This window comes from Emys orbicularis, chromosome 7, assembly GCF_028017835.1.
Source record: "Emys orbicularis isolate rEmyOrb1 chromosome 7, rEmyOrb1.hap1, whole genome shotgun sequence".
Classification (NCBI taxonomy): domain Eukaryota; kingdom Metazoa; phylum Chordata; order Testudines; family Emydidae; genus Emys; species Emys orbicularis.
The window spans coordinates 73,979,365-74,001,823 of NC_088689.1; the positions used below are offsets into that span (position 1 = coordinate 73,979,365).

The 22,459-nt window shown below is 52.3% G+C and overlaps 1 protein-coding gene across 1 annotated transcript in view; it reads right to left on the reverse strand.

Annotated features, from left to right (window-relative positions):
- Positions 1-22,459, reverse strand: part of PSD (pleckstrin and Sec7 domain containing) — a 72,053-nt gene that overhangs the window by 29,710 nt on the left and 19,884 nt on the right. The window lies entirely within an intron of this gene.

Genomic DNA, 22,459 nt, shown 5'->3' on the forward strand with positions numbered 1-22,459 from the left:
ACCCCAGGCTCGCTGTCCTTTCTGCAGCTCACTACCTGGCTCTCCACAGCTCTCTGAAGAGAGATGTCCTAGGAGGCTTCAGCTCTAGACACTGCTACTAGGCCGCAGAACTGGCTGGAAGTACGAGGGGTGGGATCTGGGTGTTCCCCACTTTGGTTTTGTTTGATGCCCAACCTAGAGTTTGGAGGCAGAGCTGTAACCCTCAGTGACACATCATCTGACCCCGCCAGGCTGTCTCCTGCTGCTGGGCCGAGGGGCCTTTCCTGTTAGGGAAAGGGATATAATTGAAGACTTGCCCTGCGTATATATCCTGCTCTCCAGCTGTGCAGTGTCTGACACATCTCCCGCTCTGAAAGAAGCCAGCCACGTCTTGCCACAGGGACCCCCCCCCCACTGTGCCCTCTCTTCTCTTTCCCAATACCCCTGCTTGCTCCCTCCCGTCCTCTGCATCAGACTGGGACAAGCTGGACAATTTTAAATCCTTTTAGACCCCCAGAGCCAAATGTTCACAGATTCCCTGGACAGACTCACTAAGGTTCACCTAGCCCATGATTCCGGTCTAAGCAGGTGCACAAGGGTCCCAGGAGCATGGTCAGTGGAGAGGACCAGCGGCAGGCTCAACAGAAAAACTAACCCAGCATGCTGTGGGAGACTGGGAGGGAGGATGACTCCTCTGCAGAAGAAGCTCTCTCCAGAGATGCCCAAGTCCAGGGCTCTCCCTTGGTTCTGAAAGGCCCCCTCCAGCCCCTTCTCCACTTGTGCAGAGCACGTTTCTCCTTGCTCTTCTGACTCAGCTGTCTCCAGCCCTGTGGAGCTGAAACACAGCTTTCAGAGCAGGGAGGAAATTTCCCCTCTGACACGGGCTGGTGGCACTGAAGTGGAGCCAGGCCCTTGAATGGGGAACTGGGGGTTCTGCTCAGCTGGTGGCCCAGAGAGCTGTGCCTGGGTGCAGCACCCCACAGGGAGCATGGAAATTGCATTGGTTTATAGCCACCACTGGCCCAGAGAGGATCCAAGATAGAAGAACTCTAGAGACTTTCCCTTCTGGACTGACTGGATCACAGTCCCATGGCCTTCAGCTCAGCTTAACCCCTGAGTGCTGGCCTGGTGAGGCTCTAATAGTAGAGTAATACCTAGCTCCTATATCTGTGCAGTGTTGTTGTAGCCCTGTCAGTCCTAGGCGATTAGAGAGACAAAGTGGGTGAGGTCATAGCTTTTCTGGGACCAATATAAGCACCCCAGTAACCTCAGCCTTGTGCTGTGGATACATCAGCAGGTACTTTAATGGTGCTACTCCAGGGGTAAGTTTGGGACTATCCATAACACTGTACAAACTCAACTCTTGGGTTAGATGGTGCCAAGCTCTGCGAGCAGCTGCCCTCCTCAGCCGAAGCATCCTTCTGCAGGGGGCAGGCCTGATCCCAGACTCAGTGCAGAAGGCCCAGGGGAAACCCCATATGCACCAACCAGGGAAGCTGCCAGTCCTGTGTGTGGTCCCCCAGCACCCACGCAGGTTCTGGGCCTTCCTCCAGGAGCTGCTGGCATTGCAAAGTCCCTCTTTGCCCTCTCCAATGCAGGCAGGTGCCCTAAAGGCACAATCTAGCTCTTAATCATATTCCTCATAATTGCTTGTGCTATTTCATCTCTGAAATTCTTTATGGCTTATGGAAATATTGCCAAAAGACTATGGGTCAGTGAATTCTCACAGCTAACTGGGGTTTAGAGAGGCCCATTCATACACTCACGCACACAGAACAGAGCCGCCAGCTCCTTGCATGGCCATCGAATGGTCCTTAGCCCACATCCTCCCCTCTCCGTCCCTCCCTGCATATTGAAGGCATGCAACAAAGTGCCATTCATCCTCCGGGTCCCACAAAGCGTGCGTCCAATTTACACAACGGGCTGATTGCAGGATCTCCATCCAGTGTGCAACACCCACCAATGTAAATGCCTTAATGGACATTTTAACTGGAACAAACTCCCTGCATTCCTAGGAAAGCAGCAGTTTATAATCCAGACCAGTATGCTGACTTCTTTACTTAGCACTTCTCATCCATTGATCTCAAAGCACTTTACAAAGGAAGGGTGATATTATTATCTGCATGTTACAGATGGGGAAACCGAGGCACATAGGGGCAAACAGAGATTAGCACCCAGGTCTCCTAACCTGCAGTTCAGCACCCAATCCTGTGTATTCTGCTTCCTGTACTACTTCACTCCTTGAGGCCTTAGACTGACATGTTAGAAGAGCTACTCTAGGGTTAGCCTTCAGATCAGACTGACCCAGAGACAGAGAAGTTCTCCCAATCAAAAGCATCCAGAATCCACTCAACAGCAAACATTCAGCAACACTGACCTCGTCCAGATTTGCTGGCAGCCCCATAATGTCCTAGTCTGATTTATTTTTACGGTCCTCTAATTGACTTTTAAGAGGCCTCCTCTCCTGAGCCAGTTACAGAATCAGATCTCCTGCAGAGTCTGCTTCATCCACTAAGGACACAGACTCCTCTCCGCTCCACACGGTTCTAGTGCACACTGCATGTGTGGAATTCTGGAAGCCAGCCAAGCATGCTCCACACAGGGGTCAAGTGCAGAGGATGGCAGAGAGCTCTCCTGAGTGCGGGGCGGGGGGGAGGGAAGGAGATTTAGAGACGGATTTTGCTGCTTCTGAAACCGTTGGCTTCCATTTTCCCCAACTCCCCAGCTTGGTTTTTGAACATGGTATGTAGTCTTGATATTTGAGTCAATGGGCCAAATTCAGCTCTGGTGTAAGCAGGTGTAACTCCCACTGAATTTTGTCCAATCTCTGCCTGTGATTACAATAAGACCAACATACGAAGGATGGCCCTCTGCTAGGGCACTAGCCTGTGTTTTGACACACCCAGGGTCTATTGCTTGCTCTGTCACAGACTCCCTGTGTGAACCTGGCTGAGTGCTTGTGCCTCAGTTTCCCCATTTGTAAAATGGAGATAATAGCATTTCCCTCCCTTTCAGGAGTGGTGGGGGATAAATACATTGATGATAGCACAGCACTACAATATGGATATCATAAATTAGAGTTTGTTTTCAACCCGTCTCATCTACTGTCGGCCAGCCTTCCAACCCTTATGCACACTGTCCCAGTATTGCTGTGGGGAGCCACTTCTTGTAGCTAGATAACCCATAGCCAACCATGTCACAAACACGTCACGTGACGCCAAGGAGCCAAGTTTTAACTGATCCTAACAGCAAGTGAAGCCTGACTCTTTAAGGCGGCATCTACTAGCAGCTCGCAAATCACGTTCCAACTTGTTCCCAGCTGAAGGCCCTTTTTGTGCTTTCCGTCCAAAGTCTACTAAAAACCCACGTCTCCCTTCCAGATTCTATCCACCTGCTGCCAAGGTGATGCTGCTTTTGCATTCTGTTAATGACCAACATCTCCACTGTGCTCCAAATAAGATGGGACATTTCAAGCCCAACTCAGAGAGGTTACGAGCTCTGTTGGGCCTCTCAAAGTGACCTCTCAACTGCCTTCTCCAGATTGATTTTCTGGCTATATCTGAAGGCAAAATCTTGCATTGATCTTTACAATAATTTCTCTCTTTCTCTCTCTCAAAGTCCACATCTCTCTCCAGGTTCTCCCATCTGCTTCTGACTGATAGGTGGGGTTCCTCTCTGCCTCTTTAAACTGGTGTGCATGGATTAGATAGTGCACTCCTGAAAGCTGTGTAGTATCTGAAATCCACCATCTCCAGCCTGCAATCCTGATTTCAGGCTCTAAATCAGCAGAACCTAGGGCAGAAGATAATATATCTGGCACTTAATATTTTAAGACAAAAATGAGCTGATTCATGCTCCAGGCTTTGAAATTAACTTTTTGTTCCTAATGGCAGAGCTACTATACTAACTTTAAATTGGAAGCATCAGCCTTGACTCCTAAGTCCTCAAGTTTGGCTAAACTGATGACAAGCTAAAATCCATCCCTCACCAAGTCAAAGTCACTCGGATTTTTAAACAGAAGTGCCTTCAAGAAAGAAAGCCAATAACCCAGTCTTTCAATCAGTGGCGACCAGAACAAAATGTGCATGGATGTGAGTGTCATAACCAAGGTGACTCCAGTTTCCCTGCGAATGAGCTAAAACATCTCAAAGCAGTTTTTCAAACTGTACTTTCTCAAGTAGCATTTTTGTTTGGCTTGAAGAACTATTTAGCTCACATGTAAGTCTAACATAAAACCTTAACCAGAAGATTGGCCTGCACTTAAAAAATAAATCAATATTCAATCTAGTACAAGCATCTTCTGTGAGTCATCTCCAGACTGACCTGAAACCCTCTCAATATTCCAGTCTGGCACCCACACAGCTTGCATGACACCCCTCAATCGCGACCAGGAGCCCCTGCTATGCCTCAGGCTCCTCAGAGCACACTGCTATTCCAGTCCGGGGTTGTATTCTCAGCTCTGTTGCTGCATCTCAAGCCTGACCTGCCACAACCCCTCACCATTTCACTAACAGGTCAGTTCCCAGGATACCAGTTGTATAATACCACTTCCTGTTCTTTTTACAACTGTTCTTGTGGGACCCAATTCATGTAATGCCACTTCCTGAACTCACTACAACTGTCGCTAGGGGACAAGGAATCTTTTCATGCCACCTCCTACTCCTGTAGTCACGGGGACAGATTAACATTGTACTTTCTCCTGTTGCCTGCTACAGCTGTCACCTGGGGAAAGAGATTCCCGTTGTGCCACTTCCTGTTCTCGTTGTAATAACTGGCAATGGCTCACACCCTGTGGGAGTTTATCTGTTTGTCCAGGGTGTGGGTGTTGTCTGCATGGAGTTGGCTGTCCCCCCACATGCCGTACAGCTGTGCGCTTCTAAGGCTACGTCTACACTACCCGCCTGAATCGGCGGGTAGAAATCGATCTCTCGGGGATCGAATTATCGCGTCTCGTCGGGACGCGACAATCGATCCCCGAATCGACGCTTGTACTCCACCAGCGGAGGTAGGAGTAAGCGCCGTTGACAGGGGAGCCGCAGAGGTCGATTTGCCGCCGTCCTCACAGCGGGGTAAGTCGGCTCCGATACGTCGAATTCAGCTACGCTATTCGCGTAGCTGAATTTGCGTATCTTAAATCGACCCCCCCCCCCCCCGTAGTGAGGACGTAGCCTAAGTCATGTTCTAAGGGGAATATTCATTCTGTTATTTCCCAGTCAGTCATTCAACACTCCAGCTGCCATTTCTCAACTGTCCCTCTCAAAATCCTGCTGTCAGCCCCTTCTAGTTGCTAAGCACCCTCTGCCTCCCTTTCCTCGTTGCCATAGCATCCCCTGTCAAGGTGGTTACAAGCAGAAGGGAGCAGCTAGCTTCAGCCAGCCTTGGTTAGTAATTGGTGTTTTCTAATTAATTAAGATTACCAGTAGCTACAGCTCCCCATCCCAAATCTAGACACCCCTTACAACATTTGGCTTCTGAGGCAGCCTTCTGTCTTGCCACCAGTGAGTGCTTCATACTGGTATAAAGGCACCAACCAATTCCCTTGTTCATGCTACAATTCCCATCACTGGCATGAATTCACGTCGTGCTTTCTGTCCACACCAGAACACGCCCCACTCAGATTGATTGAAGCCCTGTCCCTTCCTATCAGGAAGAATGAGGTTCTCAGTCACTGGGTGTGTTTGGGACAGACTCAGCTTGGTCCTGTACAGCTCCAATGTGCTTGAGTCTGGGAAGAAGAAAGGTGGTCGGCCAGATAAATACAGAGCAAGCAGCATCAGGTTGGAGTGGTGTTTTCAGAGAACTCCGCACTCCTGGTGCTGGGCACATCAACTTGAAACCGGGGCACGGGTTCCCCAAAGGTGAAGGACTGTCCAGGTCCCATCGCAGGGCAGAAGGGGGTTCATCTCCAGGCTTTGTCCAACCATCTAGCACTCAGACAGTATTAAGGACCCAATCCTCCAGCCACTGTGTGCACAAAGCTCCCATTGACCAGAGTGGCATATACACGGGGTAGGATCTGGCCCATTTAAACTGGCTGAAGGATGTTCAGGAGGTTTCACTGGAGGATGAACAGGGCCAGGGCAGTTGGGTGAGGCTCCCGGCACCCGGGCTGGGAGTCACATTGTATTGTCCAGATTTGACAAAGTGGGGGATTTTCTTAGTGTTTTGCATGAATAATGGGCGGGTCTCAGTTTCCCTGTGTGTGGTGTATTTAACGAGGTGCTGGGAGAGGGAGTTTGTTATTACAGAAGACCAGGTGTGACCTCGCCTAGCAGCTGGGACCCCGGACAACTGCCTGGAGATGGGACCCTAGTGACCGGTGACCAGGAGGCCTACCCCAGCTTGGCAGTCAGCCGGTTCTGGCCAGTGGGAGGACAAAGGGCTGAGGATAGAGGACCCTGGTGACCTGACCAGCCAGTTCCAGCCAGAGGGGAACAAAGGACGGAAGACAGAGGGCTCCAGCGACCTCTTCATTGAGCTGTTGTGGCCGGTGATATGGGATGATCGGCTGGAAGGAGGGGACTTCTGGACTAGGGTGAGAGAGCAGCCAGAGCCCACCTGGATGCAAGGGAGACTTAGATGTACTGTGCTGAGGGAGGCCAGGCCTGAGGCCCTGAGAGTTTCCTATGCTGTGTTCCGACGCTCAATAAACCCTCCTGTTTTATGCTGGCTGAGAGTCGCTCCAGTCTAGAGATCAGGGTTGCATTATTCCCTGTGGGAATGGAGGCCCCGGAAGTCCAGAGTGAGTGGACTCCCTGAGGAGGCCCACGGGGAGAGACAGGTGTGCTGGAGGCTCAGAGAGGTGCAGTTCCAGGAGGCGGAGGGGCTTACAGCTTAACCCCTGAGAAGGGCTGTCGCACTGAAGGGGGTTCCTCCCAGGGACCATAGGGAGCTGAGACAGAGCAGGAGTCCTGTGAGTCCATGACAACTTGGTAGTAGAGGACGGTTGGTGGATTCACCCTGTAGACAGTTGGCTGTGAGCGGAGAGGCTCTGCAGTGAGTGGCTGCCAGAGATAAGACAAGAGGAATTGAAGGAACCAGCAAGGAAAGGGCCTAGAACCAGCTCCCTAAAAGGGACCTTGCACATCTGTGCAGGGAGAGAGGGCTGAGTGTTGGGAGGCTCACCCAGGAGCAGCTGATTGCCTGGCTGGTAGAGAGTGACCAGTCCAAAGAGCAAGGGCCAGACCCCAGTGGGGCTCTCCCGATGCCTGTAGAGCCTGGGAGTAGCAGGGGGCAGTCGGGGCAGCAGCAGTGGGTCCATCAGATCCAGTTTCCCGGTCGGGAGGGGGACATCCCAACCTGAGTTCCCTCCAGTGGAGGTGAAGAGATGGAAACTGGAGCTGAGAGTGAAGGAGCTGGAGGAGCGGAGGCTAGCAGGTTAGCAAACTCCTTGGAGCAGCGGAAACAGGAACTGGAGTTGGAGGAGAGGCAGGCAAAGAGGACTTGCCATGGGGTAAGTGGGGAAGGACCCCATGATGCCAGTTCAGCAGGAAGCCTAGATTCCAAAGTGTGCCCCAGTGTAATGGGGGAGGGATATGGATGCCGACCTCACTGCTTGTGAGAAGGCTTCTGATTCAAACTCAGTTGATCCTATGGATGAGCTCTGCTCTCTAACCCCCACCCTCCTACTTGGTCCCAAATCCATAAAGGTGTTCAGAATCCGGGGACTAAAAACGGTTCAAACAGGCGTGACTGCTCAAGTTTGAATTGACCCCTGAGGGATGTAGAAAACATTTCCAGGATTATGCAAGACCCCAGGCGTCACCTACAAGAAGGTCACCACCCCACTGGGAGAATATCCCCACAAAGACATGTATAATCTGATGGGATTGGAGCAGCTGTCTAACATCTGCCATCTAGACCTTAAGATATGGTTAGTGGACCACGTATGCTGGCAAATGAGTTTATAAACAGCAGATCTGGAGTGGGGGGAGATTCAAGTCAGGGATTCAGAAGGGGAGTCACCCAGAGACCTCTCAGAGGTGGGACTTTAGGAAGCCAATGCAGGGGTGCCCACAAATCCCAGAGTAGGCAGACCCCCATATGGGACCCAAGGGACCTGGGATGTAATTACTGCAGGCAAAAGGACACAAGGTGGTGCAACGCCTAAAAATAAAGGAAATCTTGGCCCAAGAGAGCCCTCAAAGGGTTAACTTGGCAAAGGGAAGACAACCTGTAATACAGGCTCAGAGAGCGAGCTGTATGTCTATCCCACAGCTCTATACCTTCGGAGGAAGCAGTCACCCAGCCAGCTCCTGGGGGCAGAGCTGGCCAGGGAGGAGTGGCAGACAGGCTTCCACCCCAAGTCCAGCAGATAGGTCTTGTTATACACCCCTGGGCTCAGGCACCTCTGATACCTGATGGGAGCAGAAGGTGGTGATCAACTGGGAGATATTCACGGGGTGGAGACATTCTGGGACCGAGAATTCTTGTCAGTGTGGTGCAACTCCACCAGATGCTGGGGGACTGTATAATTTGGGTCAAGGTCCCAAATATAAAGCCATTCGCCCTCCCTATGGCTCAGATTCCTGTGCAGACAGAGGAAGGATGGGGGGGGGGAGGAGGGCTGGTAGCTGGCGTCTTTCAGCACATCAACTTTGACGTACCCTTGGATGACTATGTCTTTTTAAGACAGGCTCCAGACGCTGTAACAGTCAAAGAGCTGAACCCAGAGATAGGAAGGCAGAGAGGGCGGGAGCCAGTGTGCATGTGAATGGCCCGGCTGCCGGGGAGGAGGGGATGTTCCCCCAGCTAGTAGCACAAAGGAAGATCTGTGAGGCTTGGGTTACCTTCCTATCTGCAGCCAGATCCCTGGAGTTGAGTGTGACAGGCCGGTCCTGCACCGGGAAGAGGTGGCTCATGCTGGCTCTGATGCTGTAACCAAAGCAGTGGGCTCGTTGCCTAGATGGGGGCTAAGGTGACGACAGCTGAGGTGGTGGACCCAGATCGAGTAGTGCTCAATGCATACCTAACCCTGAAGGGGGTGATCAGACCCCAAGTTAAGGTCCTGTAGTGAAGATACATATGAAATGGGGGGCCCAAAGCTGGCCCCAAAGAGGTTGGGGTGCATAATCAGCTACCTGCAGAGGTGCTGATGCGGGATGGATTGGAGACCTGGCCAGACAGCGCCTTGGGTCTTGGCTGTGACTAAGGGGGAGGGAGGGCGCTTGCCCTGGCACCAGCAATCTACCAAGCAGGGGGCGTGGAACCTCCAGTGGGGGGGAGGTGAGTTATCAGGAACAGGGCTGAGACCAAGAAGTGTGGAAACTGAGGCACAGCCAACGAGGGCTGGGCCCGAACCCAGCAGCTGAACTCCAGACCGAGCAACATAAGCAGGGCCGGCTCCAGGCACCAGCTGAGCAAGCTGGTGCTTGGGGCGGCAGATTGTTGGAGGCGGCATTCTGCCCAATCCTAGGGCGGCACGGCCGCTTTTTTTTTGTTTGTTTGTTCTTGTTCCACTCCGGCCGCCCTGTAGGGGGCAGCGGCACGGAGAACCAGAGCGCCCTGCAGGGCAGTCCTCTTCCTTCCCTCCCCGCCGACCGGAGCGGAGCCCTCGCGGCAGGCGGCGGCGCAGTGGGAGGGGCCGCGTGGCAGCGCCCCTGCTGTAGCCCTGGCCACCCCCTTCTCTCTCTCTCCCGCCTGCTCCCTCCCCCTCCCCGCCCCCCCACACCCGCGCTCCGGCTGCGCCGCAGGTTTTTTTTTTTTGCTTTGCCGTTCTGGCCTCCCTGGTTTTTTTTTTTTTTGCTTGGGGCAGCCAAAAAGCCAGAGCCGGCCCTGAACAGAAGAACTCCTCCTTAAAAAAGCTGAGGGTCCTTATGGGCCCCGGTGTTGCAAGACCCTGGGGAAGAACTGCAGGGAAAGATCCCTGTAAGAAAAGGGATCCGCTACCGGGAAAATTGAACCTTGTGGGATCAGGGGCAGCTGGTGGTTCACCAGAAGTACCATGTCCCTCCCTCTAAACAACAGGGGGGCCAGTGCACCAGGCGAGGGGGCTGCAAAACTCTTACTGCCCCAGAAATTCACAGGGGTCCACCCTTTTGAGTTGGTGTATGGAAGAAAAGTGAGGGGACCCCAGGACTTGAGAGACAAATGGAAGGGAAAGATGAATGGGAAACTGGTGGTGGAGGTGGAGTACATTCCGGGAAAAGCTCACTGAGCCCATGGGCTTGGCCAGGAAGAATGCAGCCAGGGCCCATGTAGTAGAGAGAAAAACTGTGTGATCATGGGGGACTTTAATCTGAGAAACATACAGCTGGAAGTCTCATGCTGCCAGTACTAAAACATTCCTGGAATTTCTGAACATTACAGCTGACAACTTCCTAAGTCAAAAAGTGTTGCATCCAACATGGCGGAATTATATATTAGACCTCATCTTGACAGATAAAGAGGAACTGATCACAGAACTATTAGTTAATGTTAGCTTAGGTACAATGGTCATGGTATGATCACATTTATAATGTGCAAATAGAATACAGTCCAGACCAGTAATTATATATATAATGCTTTAAAAGAGCCAGTTTCACAAAACTGCAAACAGTTATGAGCCAAATCAGCTGGGAGGAAGAATTTAATCGGAAAAACTTGAATGATAATTGGGACTTGTTTAAAAACACTTTACTAGATGCCTGAAAAGCCACAATCGAGGAAGAAGGCCATATTGTTTAAAAAACCGACATGGTTTACAGGGGAAGTGAAGGCAGCTATAAATAACAAAAAATGATAGATCAGAAATGGAAGAAAGAGGAAGTTGATAATATAAATCAGAAACTAGGAACTGTAGAAAATTGATAAGGGAGAAATCTGTCACTAGCAGAGTTAAGGAAAATGAGGAGGTTTTTTAAAGTATAGTTGGAACAAAAAGAATCCTGTCAGTGGTATCGGTCCCTCCGCAGATGGAAATGGTAGAAATATCAGTAACAATACAGAAAAGGCAAAAGTGTTCAATAAATATTTCTGTTCTGTATTTGGAAAAAACAGATAATATAGTCTCATCATAAGGTGATAACTCTCTTTGGATTTGTACAAGATGGAACACCACCAACAGTGCTGCCTAGTGAGCAAGCAGGGGTGTGGCAGGTCACCTCCCAGTTGCAAATATCATCCTGTCCTTCAATGCCCCTTCAAGGGTTTCCAGTCCTTCCCTTTAGCATGGGGACTTTGGGGGGTCTGGGCCCTCGAACGGTCAGGTCTTCCCCAGCTGGGTTCTTCCCCAAGGTGAAGACTCCTGTTCTCATGTCTTCTTGGAATGGGTAGGGAAGCACTGCCCTCTCCACCGGGCTCCGGTCCAGGGCCCAATGGTGGGCAGTTACGCTCTGCACCTTGGGGTGCTAATCAGCCCCCTCCCCCAACTACTTCCTACACAAGTCTCCTTTCCCACACAGTGTAAATCAAAAAGTGTCAAGTAAAGTCTCTGACCTGCATAATCAGTCCTCTGCCTCTTTTTTGTAAGTTTGCTCAAGTCTCTGGCAATGAGCTCCTGGGCCTACTTCTCCCAAGAATTCAGAGCAGCTATCTGCTCCCTTCCATTGCCTGCCTCCTTCTGAGCTGCTCTGCTTCCCCTTTCAAGCCCCTCCTCCAGCTTGTGCAGGCTTTGCAGGTGTGGTTGTGGGGAGGCTGCCTGGGCCCGGAGCTTTTCCTCAACACCTTGCTCTTCAGTGTGGGGTTTGTACGCGTCATCATACCATTCCACTAGTATCTCACAAGGATGTTAAACAGCAGCTACTCAAGTTAGACATTTTAACATCAGCAGGTCCAGACAACTTGCATCCAAGAGTTACAAAAGAGCTGGCCGAGGAGCTCACTGGACCATTAGTATTGATTTTCAATAAGTCTCGGAACACTGGGGAAGTTCCAGAAGACACAAAGAAAGCCAATGTTGTGCCAATATCTAAAAAGGGTAAATGGGATGACTCAGATAATTATAAGCCTGTCAGTCTGACATCGATCCCAGGCAAGATAATGGAATGGTTGATATGAGACTTGAGTAATAAACAGTTAAAATAAGGTAACATAATTATAGTAATACCAATCAACATGGGTTTATGGAAAATAGATCCTGTCAAACTAATTTGATTATTTTTATGAGATTACATTGCTGCTGGAATACTATGTCCAGTTCTGGTGTGCACAATTCAAGAAGGATGTACATAAATTGTAGACAATTCAGAAAAGATCCATAGGAATGATTAAAGGATTAGAAAACCTGCCTTAGAGTGATAGACTCAGGGGGCTTAATCTATTTAGCTGAATCAAGAGAAGGTTAAGGGGGGACTTGGGGAGCACAGATTTAACAAAGGGCTCCTTCAAGCTAGCAGAGAAAGGTAGAACACGATCCAGTGGCTGGAAGTTGAAGCTAGACAAATTCACACTGGAAATAAGATATACATTTTTAACAGTGAAGGGAATTAACCTTTAGAACAATTTACCAAGAGTTGTAGTGAATTCTGCATCCCTGACAATTTTTAAATCATGATTGCTGTTTTACTACAATATCTGCTCCAGGAATTATTTTGGGGAAAGTTCTCTGGCCTGTGCTATACAGGAGGTCATGCAGTCATAGGGCTTAAGGCCAGAATTGACCACCAGATCATCTAGTCTGACTTCCTCTATACCACAGGCCCCCGGCACCACCCAGCACCCACACACTAAACTCAATACCTGAAATTAGGCCAAAGTGGTACAGCCCTGAGGAGACTCAACTATTACGTTCCACAGGCAGATAATAGGAAGGACCAAGGTGCACCAGTGCCTGAGGCCCCCACAATGGCAGAGAAATTATTACATGAGATACACCCAAATAATCCTGGCATGTGACTCACTCAGAGGAAGGCAAAGGCCAAGGCAAAGGACAAAACAAAAACCCAAGGTCACTGCCAATCTGTCCTGGAGAAAAATTCCTTCCTGACTTGGACTCTGGGCAAGTGGGCAGGAACCAGCCAGTCAAGCGCCCGAGAGACAGAATACCTCAAACCAGCTCACCTAGTGTCCCATCTCCGGCCATGCTGGAGGATGCTTCAGAGGAAGGGGATAGCAAAACCCTCCCATAATACATTGTGGGGGTGGGGGAATCCCTTCTTACCCCTACAAGTGGATTGCTTTATGAGCTGGATGCATGCAAACAATATGTGTTTTAATATAGCCAGCTGTACATCTAGGAGCAAAGAATGCAGGCCACACTTACAGGGTGGGGGACTCTATCCTGGGAAGCAGTGACTCTGAAAAAGATTTGGGGCTCATGATGGATAAGCAGCTGAACATGAGCTTCCAGGGCAATGCTGTGGCCAAAAGGGCTTGATCCTTGGCTATCAAGTAGGTGTACAGTTTGTGTTACCTTTGTATTTGGCACTGGCATGACCACTGCTGGAATACTGTGTCCAGACCTCAATTCAAGAAGGATGCTGATAAACTGGAGAGGGTTCAGAGAAGAGCCATGAGAATGATTAGAAAACCTGCCTTACAGTCATAGACTTCAGGAGCTCAATTGATTTAGCTTAACAAAGAGAAGGTTAAGCGGTGACTTGATCACAGTTTATAGACTTCTACATAGGGACAGTGCATAAATCCTGTGGGCTGGCCTCTGTAGCTCCTGCACCAGCCATCACAAGGGTGTTAGATGGCTTTGGAGCGAGACTGTAACTCTCTGGCTTGGGCCTCAGTGAGGAAGAGCTTCTGAGGCTCCTAGACTCTATTAGGGCAGTAATGGAGCCTTCTCCTTTGAGCCCCGACCTTCATCCCCTTCTTCCTCCTTGCACTGATTTGTCCAAGTACCCGCTGTGATAGGAGATGGATTGCTCCTCTGCCTGCGGGTGGGTGCCTTGTAGATACACCTCTCCTCTGTAATTCTCAGGCTTTGGCTCCACGGTGACATATCTGGCTTATGCCCAGGTCACAGGGTGTGTGTGGTCATGCAAGTGACTGTGCTGTATGTAGCGTGCTCACACTGAGATTGAGAAGAGGTGGGGGTGTATCTCTCTGGGGAGGTTGAATCAGATGTCTCATGGGAGGCCAATGTCCCACATGGAGGACTGGGGCTGAGCATAGGAGGTGAATGATGGCTTGGCCACCTGCAGTAAGGCCGCCTCCTGTGTCTGCTGTTCACCCAGCATGTGTCATATCCTCATGGCCCATATCAGGGTAACAGGCTTTGTGGATGGGGGGAAGTGGTAGATGTGGTATATCTTGACTTTAGTAAGGCTTTTGATACTGTCTCGCATGACCTTCTCATAAACAAACTAGGGAAATACAACCTAGATGGAGCTACTATAAGGTGGGTGCATAACTGGTTGCAAAATTGTTCCCAGAGAGTAGTTATCAGTGGTTCAGTGTCATGCTGGAAGGGCATAACGAGTGGGGTCCCACAGGGATCGGTTCTGGGTCCGGTTCTGTTCAATATCTTCATCAATTATTTAGATAATGGCATAGAGAGTACACTTATAAAGTTTGCGGACGATACCAAGCTGGGAGGGGTTGTAAGTGCTTTGGAGGATAGGATTAAAATTCAAAATGATCTGGACAAACTGGAGAAATGGTCTGAAGTAAATAGGATGAAATTCAGTAAGGACAAATGCAAAGTACTCCACTTAGGAAGGAACAAGTTGCACACATACAAAATGGGAAATGACTGTCTAGGAAGGAGTACCGCGGAAAGGGATCTGGGGGTCATAGTGGATCACAAGCTAAATATGAGTCAACAGTGTAACCCTGTTGCAAAAAAAGCAAACATCACTCTGGGATGTATAAGCAAGACACAAGAAGTAATTCTTCCGCTCTACTCCGCGCTGATTAGGCCTCAACTGGAGTATTGTGTCCAATTCTGGGCGCCACATTTCAGGAAAGATGTGGACAAATTGGAGAAAGTCCAGAGAAGAGCAACAAAAATGATTAAAGGTCTAGAAAACATGACTTATGAGGGAAGATTGAAAAAACTGGGTTTGTTTAGTCTGGAGAAGAGATGACTGAGAGGGGACATGTTAACAGTTTTCAAGTACATAAAAGGTTGTTACAAGGAGAAGGGAGAAAAATTGTTCTTCTTAACAGCTGAGGATAGGACAAGAAGCAATGGGCTTAAATTGCAGCAACGGCAGTTTAGGTTGGACATTAGGAAAAACTTCCTAACTGTCAGGTGGTTAAGCACTGGAATAAATTGCCTAGGGAGGTTGTGGAATCTCCACCATTGGGGATTTTTAAGAGCAGGTTGGACAAACACCTGTCAGGGATGGTCAAGATAATACTTAGTCCTGCCTTGAGTGCAGGGAACTGGACTAGATGACCTCTCAAGGTCCCTTCCAGTTCTATGATTCTATGAAAGCAGAAGGGCCGATACAGCAGCGTGCCGGCTCCTATGGCACCAGGGACCAGGAGAGGGATCTTGGCTCAGTGCGAAGGGTGCCTGGGACTGGGACGGGCGCCTGGGACTGGGACAGGCCTGTGAGATCACGAATCAGCTGAAGGTGAGTCATGTGCTGGCGTGGCCCAATCGGATGAGTGTACCATGTTGACGCAATGAAGCCACATGTTGACAGGGAGTGGTTGGTGCTGGTATGTGTGGGTGGGGGGCGGTGGGGAATCCCCTGGTGGATCTCTTCCCTGAGACTCATAGACTCATAGACTCATAGACTTTAAGGTCAGAAGGGACCAATATGGTCATCTAGTCTGACCTCCCGCATGATGCAGGCCACAAAAGCTGACCCACCCACAACAGAATCTTCCAGCCTGCGACCCCTGCCCTATGCTGCGGAGGAAGGCGAAAAACCTCCAGGGCCTCTGCCAATCTACCCTGGAGGAAAATTCCTTCCCGACCCCAAATATGGCGATCAGCAGAACCCCGAGCATACAGGCAAGATTCTACAGCCGGACCCTCATTTTACCTGCGATGGCACGTTAATGCCTAATTGACTAAAATCACATTATCCCATCAAACCATTCCCTCCATAAACTTATCAAGCCTAATCTTGAAGCCAGAGAGGTCCTTCGCCCCCACCGTTTCCCTCGGAAGGCTGTTCCAAAATTTTACCCCTCTGACGGTTAGAAACCTTCGTCTAATTTCAAGCCTAAACTTCCCCACGGCCAGTTTATATCCATTCGTTCTCGTATCCACATTACTACTAAGCTGAAATAATTCCTCTCCCTCCTTGAAATAATCCCTTTGATATATTTAAAGAGAGCAATCATATCCCCCCTCAGCCTTCTTTTGGTTAGGCTAAACAAACCGAGCTCCTCGAGTCTCCTTTCATAGGAAAGGTTTTCCATTCCTCGGATCATCCTAGTGGCCCTTCTCTGAGACAGGAGTCAGCCTCCCGCTGGAATCAATCCCGTTCTCAGACTAGCTAACCCTTGACAACAGGCAGGAAGCAGGGGGGCAGCGTCCCTACCAGCAGCTGCTCTCCAGCCTGGGCTCACTAAAAACTGTCCACGAGGGGAGGGGAGACAAAAATAACACACCCACCAGGTGTTCCCCATTCACAGTCACTGGGAAAATAGCCCAGGATCTGGAGAGAGAGGACAGTGACATGTTGGTCCTATGGGTGATCCAGCTATCCACCAGCCCTGGGCCTCTCCCGTGGTGCTGGTCCCCAAGAAGGACGGATCAATCAGACTTTGTGTGGACTATGTATTGGAAGCTCAATGCTGTCACCGTGTCCGATCCATGCCCCATGCCTAGTGCTAACAAGTTCCTAATCAAGTTTGGCCGGGGGGGGGGGGGTGTTACCTCACTACCAGGGATATCACCAAAGGCTACTGGCTGGCACCTTTGGACCCAGATGCCGGGTTGGAATCTGCTCCCATCACCCCTATGGGACTCTTTGGGTTCCTAGTCCTACCTGTCAGCCTCAAGGCGGCACCTGCCACCTCCCTGGGGAGGTTACTGAGGGGGGTGGAGGACTGTGCCCGGGCAAGCATAAATAATATCTGTGTCTTCAGGCCAACCTGGGAGGACCATGTGTCCCAGGTGAAGAGGGGGCTGAGACACCTCCAGGATGCTGGGCGACTATAGAGGACAAAAAGGGTAAGGTGGGGATAGCAGAGGTGTCATAGCTGGGCCACTAGGTGGGAAGCGGCCATCTAAAGGCAGAGCTTGCCAAGGTGGAGGGGATCAGAGATTGGCCCATTCCTCAAACCAAAAAACAGGCCCAGGTCTCTAATTGGATGGCAGAGTACTACTGGAGGTTTGTACCACACTGTGGCTCCCATCTTACACAAAGCTGTGTAAGAAGGGAAAGCCGGACAAGGAAGTCTGGACCAAGCAGTGCCAGAGGGCACTCTGTGTGCTGAAGGAGGCTCTAATCCAGGGGCTGGTCCTGGTAAACCCAGACTTGGATAAACCCAGACTTAGACAAGCCTTCAGGGTGTCCACAGATGCCTCAGACGCAGGGTAGGGCTGCACCAACTGAAAGGGGCTAATGCCAAGCCCTAAGATGGAGTCTGATCCTCCAGGGTTATGAGATGGACGTGATCCATGTTGATAAAGGTTCAAATGTTCTAGCCAATGCTTTGTCCCGGAGAGGGGTACCTGAACTTCCCCAGGTCACTGGCTGGAGTGACCCCGCTCAGTTCAGTCTCGAAGCGGGGAAAGATGTGACGAAGTGGGGGATTTTCTTAGTGTTTTGCATGAATACTGTGTGGGTCACAGTTTCCGTGTGTGTGGTGTGTTTAACGAGATGGTGGGAGAGGGAGTTTGTTGTTACAGAGGAAGACATGTGACCTCACCTAGTAGCCGTGACCCAAACAACTGCCTGGAGATGGGACCCTAGTGACCGGTGACCAGGTGACCAGAAGGCCCACCCCAGCTTGGCAGTCTGGCCAGTTCTGGCCGGTGGAAGGACAATGGGCTGCAGAGAGAGGACCCCAGTGACCTGACTAGCCAGTTCCAACCAGAGGGGAACAAAGGACAGAAAACCGAGGGCTCCAGCGACCTGTTTACCTGGGAAGGAAGACAAAGGACAGGGGAGGAGCTGTTGTGGCTGGTGATATAGGCCAGGGGTTCTCAAACTTCCCCACGACCCCCTTCTGACAACAAAAATTACTACACAACCCCAGGAGCAGGGCCAAAGCCAAAGGGCGTCAGCCCCAGGCGGGGGCGGGCCTGTAACCTGAGCCCCACCACCCAGGGCTGAAGCCCTCAGGCTTCAGCTTCAGCCTGGACGGTGAGGCTCAGGCTTCGGCTTCACCCCCAGCAAGTCTAACGCCAGCCCTGGCAACCCAATTAAAACGGGGTCAGGACCCACTTTGGGGTCCTGACCCACAGTTTGAGAACTGCTAGGATGATCGGCTGGAAGGAGGGGGGGGGCTTCTGGACTGGGGTGAGAGAGCAGCCAGAGCCCACCTGCCTGCAGGAGAGACCTAGATGGACTATGCTGAGGGATGCTAGGCCTGAGGCCCTGAGAGTTTCCTATGCTGTGTTCAGACGTTCAATAAACACTTCTGTTTTACTCTGGCTGAGAGTCACTGCAGGTTAGAGATCAGGGTTGCATTATTCCCTGTGGGAGTGGAGGCCCCAGGAGTCCAGAGCGAGTGGACTCCCTGAGGGGGCCCCTGGCGAGAGACAGGCATGCTGAAAGCTCAGAGAGGTGCGGTTCCAGGAGGCGAAGGGGCCTATGGCTTTACCCCCGAGAGAGAGAGTGGACCCCCGAGAAGGGCTATCACACTGAATCATAGGAGCTGAGAGAGAGCAGGAGTCCTGTGAGTCTGTGACACCATACAACAATAGAACCCTAAAGGTGCACGCACCATGGACCTGCAGATTCACACCGAGCATGCATGCAGCAGGGGGTGGAGGGTGCCATGGGGGCTCCCATGGGGGTAGGGGAGCACGCCTGGAGGCTCACACCGAGAGGAGATACCACCAGATGACCTGGTAGGACGTGTCGGGGGGCAGGACAGAGGCCCACGCCGAGTGCCCACCCCAGGAAGGGGTGGAGCATGCAGCAGAAGTACCATGTCAGAGTGGCTCACCCGGGGAGCCAGGCACAGGGCATATGTCAGAGGCACATGCACGTGCAGACAGCCGAGTCTTACTGTGGTGTTTGTGCGAAGCAATAGGAACAAGCTGTGTGAGCGCCTCCTGCACGTGCTGGTGGTACGGGGCCCACCAGAAAGGCAGCACCACGCTGCCAAGCTGGCAGAGTGCAGCACATTCACGTAGCCCTGAGGCCGTCTCCAATTCACTGCCACCAGCAGCTCCTCCTGCCAAGAGTTCTCAGCTGGCCAGGCAGCCATCTGCTCTGCTCTACGTCCAGCTAAGTGGGGAGACAGCAGAGTGGCATTGGCTCAGGAAATGGGCACTTCTCCCAGCTGGGACGCAGCATTGTGGGCCTTCCTATGTGACCCTCCTTCTAGCACAGAGCGGCTCGTGTCCACCTACCCAGCCTCTTCTCACCAGGCACAGCTGAAGGGGGATGTTCTCCTGGGCATGGCTCAGCCAACATCCCAGCGGAGGGAGGTTCAGAAATGCTGACGACACTCCAGCCCTCCCCTTCCCAAGCCATGCCCCCATCTGAGACTCCCTCTCCACCAGCAAATCCTGCAGACCTTGCTCTCCAGCTCAGCAGGGCTGTTCCCCATGGTGGAATATGGCTGGCATGGGATCAGTGCTGAGATCTGACTCTGTTTTGGCATCTGAGATGCACCTGCAAGGACAGGGGCTCATTCCTCTCATGCGTTGGTCAGAGGTTAGGTAGGGTGGGCTCACGCTGCAATCAAGCTCGCTCCTCTCTGGCCCTTCCAGTGCTGATGCTAAGAACATGAGGGGCCAGATCTTAAGCTGGTGTAAATCAGCAAGGGAGCACTGTTGATTTACAGCAGCCCAAGATCCAGTCTAGGTTAGCATCAGGATTGAAAGGGCCAGAGGGGAGCTAACCTCTGGTCGGCATGAGACACAAATAAGCCGCTCTGCAGATGCATCTCTGCCCCAAATCCTGAACCAGGGTCACCACAGAGAGGTGTCCCCTCTCTCCTGGGGTGGGGCAAGGCCTCCCTTCTCCTCTGACCTGCTCCCTAGCATCCCCAGCCCAGCCCCCGCCTCCCATGGTACAGCAAGCTCTTGTCAGACGCATGTCAGACGCATGCAGAGACGTCCCCTGCCACGAGGATTGGTGTTCCCCCAGCAAAACAGTTCCCAGGGCAGCTAGGCGCCGGGGGCCTTAGAGTTGGTGTACTCACCAGATAGCTTTGGTGGAGAATCTGAGAGACGTGGCCCATATGGCAGAGGGCATCTGAATCCAGTGACATCTGGATCTCAGCGCTTGGGGCCTGGTACAGCAAGGGGTGGAGCATGACCCATGGGGAGATGAAGGGGGGAGAAATGAAAGATGCTGTGGACCCCCTCCCAGCTGGGGTCTCTGGCACTGACCCCAGCTGACCGAAGCAGTTCTTCAGTTCTGAGCTTTACAGTCAACAGCAGCCAGCCTGACAGCAAGAGCTGATCGCGGGGGCGGAAAACCAGGTCCTCAGCCCTTGCTAGGGATAGGGCTCTCCTGCAATGACTAGCCACACCTGAGTGTGTGCTAGTGCAGGGGCAGAGGGGCAGAGGCCATGCCACTCCGCCCCTGCTAAGAGGAAGCATGGCTCTAAGCCCAGCCTTTCATCACCCCCAAGCCAGAGTCCAGCCCAGCAGACCCAGTCCCTGAATTGAGTTTAGATTAGCCTGGACTGGGGGCTAGTCCCCGCCCACCGGCCCCAGCTAACTAGCCCAGGCTCTCCAATAGCGCTTACCATGGTGGGTTCTGCCCTAAGGCCTAGGTCAGAGCCCAGCTAGGCCAGAGCTTGGTGCCAGGGCGTTGCCGTGGTTCCCTGCTCCTAGGGCGGCACCCTGATTCCAGCCCGGCTCTCCTGTGCTCCGGAGGCCCTGTCTAATGCTCTCCCTCCAGCCTGAACACATGGCCCTCGGCCTCCTCCCCTTCACTGCCCTCCCGGGATCCCAGAGCCCCCCCTTTGCCTCTGCCTAGGCCTGCTGGCTCCCTCCCTTCCCCATCTTCTCCCACGCAGCCTCCAGGTCAGCCCGTCTCCCCTCCCTATGTGTGTGGCCATCTGGGCCTCTCTCATGCTCTCTGCTCCCCCCACCCCCAGCTCACTTGCTCTGGGGGCGGGGGGTGTCTTGTTTGTTCTGTGTAAGCCTTGCTCTCGCCATGTGAGCCCCTCGCTTGGTCTCCCTGTGCATGCAGCTCGCTCAGCCCGCCTCACCCTCCCGAGTGTCTGTGCTTGTGTGCTTTTCTCTGTCTAGCCCTGTGTGTCCGGGGGGAGGGTGGGTGGGTTAGGGGAAGGTGTCTTTACCGCTGAGCATGTCCATTCTGGGTTTCATAGTCTCTCCCTGTATGTGACTACAAGCATCTCTGTGGAGGGGTCAGAGTGTGCACACACATGCATCTGAGTGTGTCCGTCCCCACATGTATGTCTGAGCGCTCCTGTCTGTGACCGTGTGTCACTAACCCTCCCTATCCCCAAGTACGTGTCTGTTGTGTGTGTCACTCTCTCTTCCCTTTCTGGAGGTGTCTGTCACACACACCTGTGCTCACAGACACACCCTGTTGTGACAGCCTGAATCACACGCTCGCTCTCTCCTGAGGAATCCTATTGCCATTCTCTGACCTTGCTGCCTCCAGCCCACGCCACTGCTGAGAAAGTTCCTGCTGCCCTTCAGCTCTCGACCTAGAAACGTCCCAGTGACCGGAACTGTGTGCTGGGATCCAGTAGCCGAGTGCAGGCCCCTTAGGCAGCCACAAGCCCCTGCTCCCTGAGTCCCTCCGGAGCGGCTGGGCTGCAGGAGCTGGCAGAAAACTGCTCTCCCCGGCTCCTAGCAGGTTTCATAGCCTGGAGACTTTCCCACGGGGTGGGGGCCTTCTCCGTCCTCCAAACTCAAGGCAACACTTTCTGCCCTAAATCAGATACACCCTGGTTAGCACACGAGCAGAGCTGAGCTGAGGATGGCAGCTGACGCCCCGTCTTCGCCCAGAGGGGGCCCCACTGAGCCCGTGGCCCCCTGCTCCAGTACAAGCATGGAGCCCATGGATGAGATCAGGGTCCTGGACCACTGCAGGTCTTGCACCCCCGATTCTCCTCATGCCACAGCCAGCCCCTTCTGCCAGGAGACTCCAATCCCCCGACAGGGAGCGGCAATTGGTACAACCTGCCTCCTACTTTTGAGAAGCCAACTCCCCCCTCACCCAATTCCGCACAGTGGTACAGTCAATTCCGCGCTTGGGAGACGGGCTGCAGCACCTCCACCTGCTACACACCCTGGGCAGAATCCAGCCCCGCGCCGGGGAGACTCTCAGCCCCCTAGGCCCCGGCACGCCATGTCCTCGTCCTCCCCTGCACCCCTCCTCCCATAATCATCCCCTGTACCCATCACCACACCCTCCTCCTACCACCCATCATCACCCCACCCTCCTTCCATAACTACCCCCTGCACCCATCACCTCACCCTCCTCCTACCACACATCATCATCCTGCTCCAACCACCCCGACCCACCATCACACCATCCTC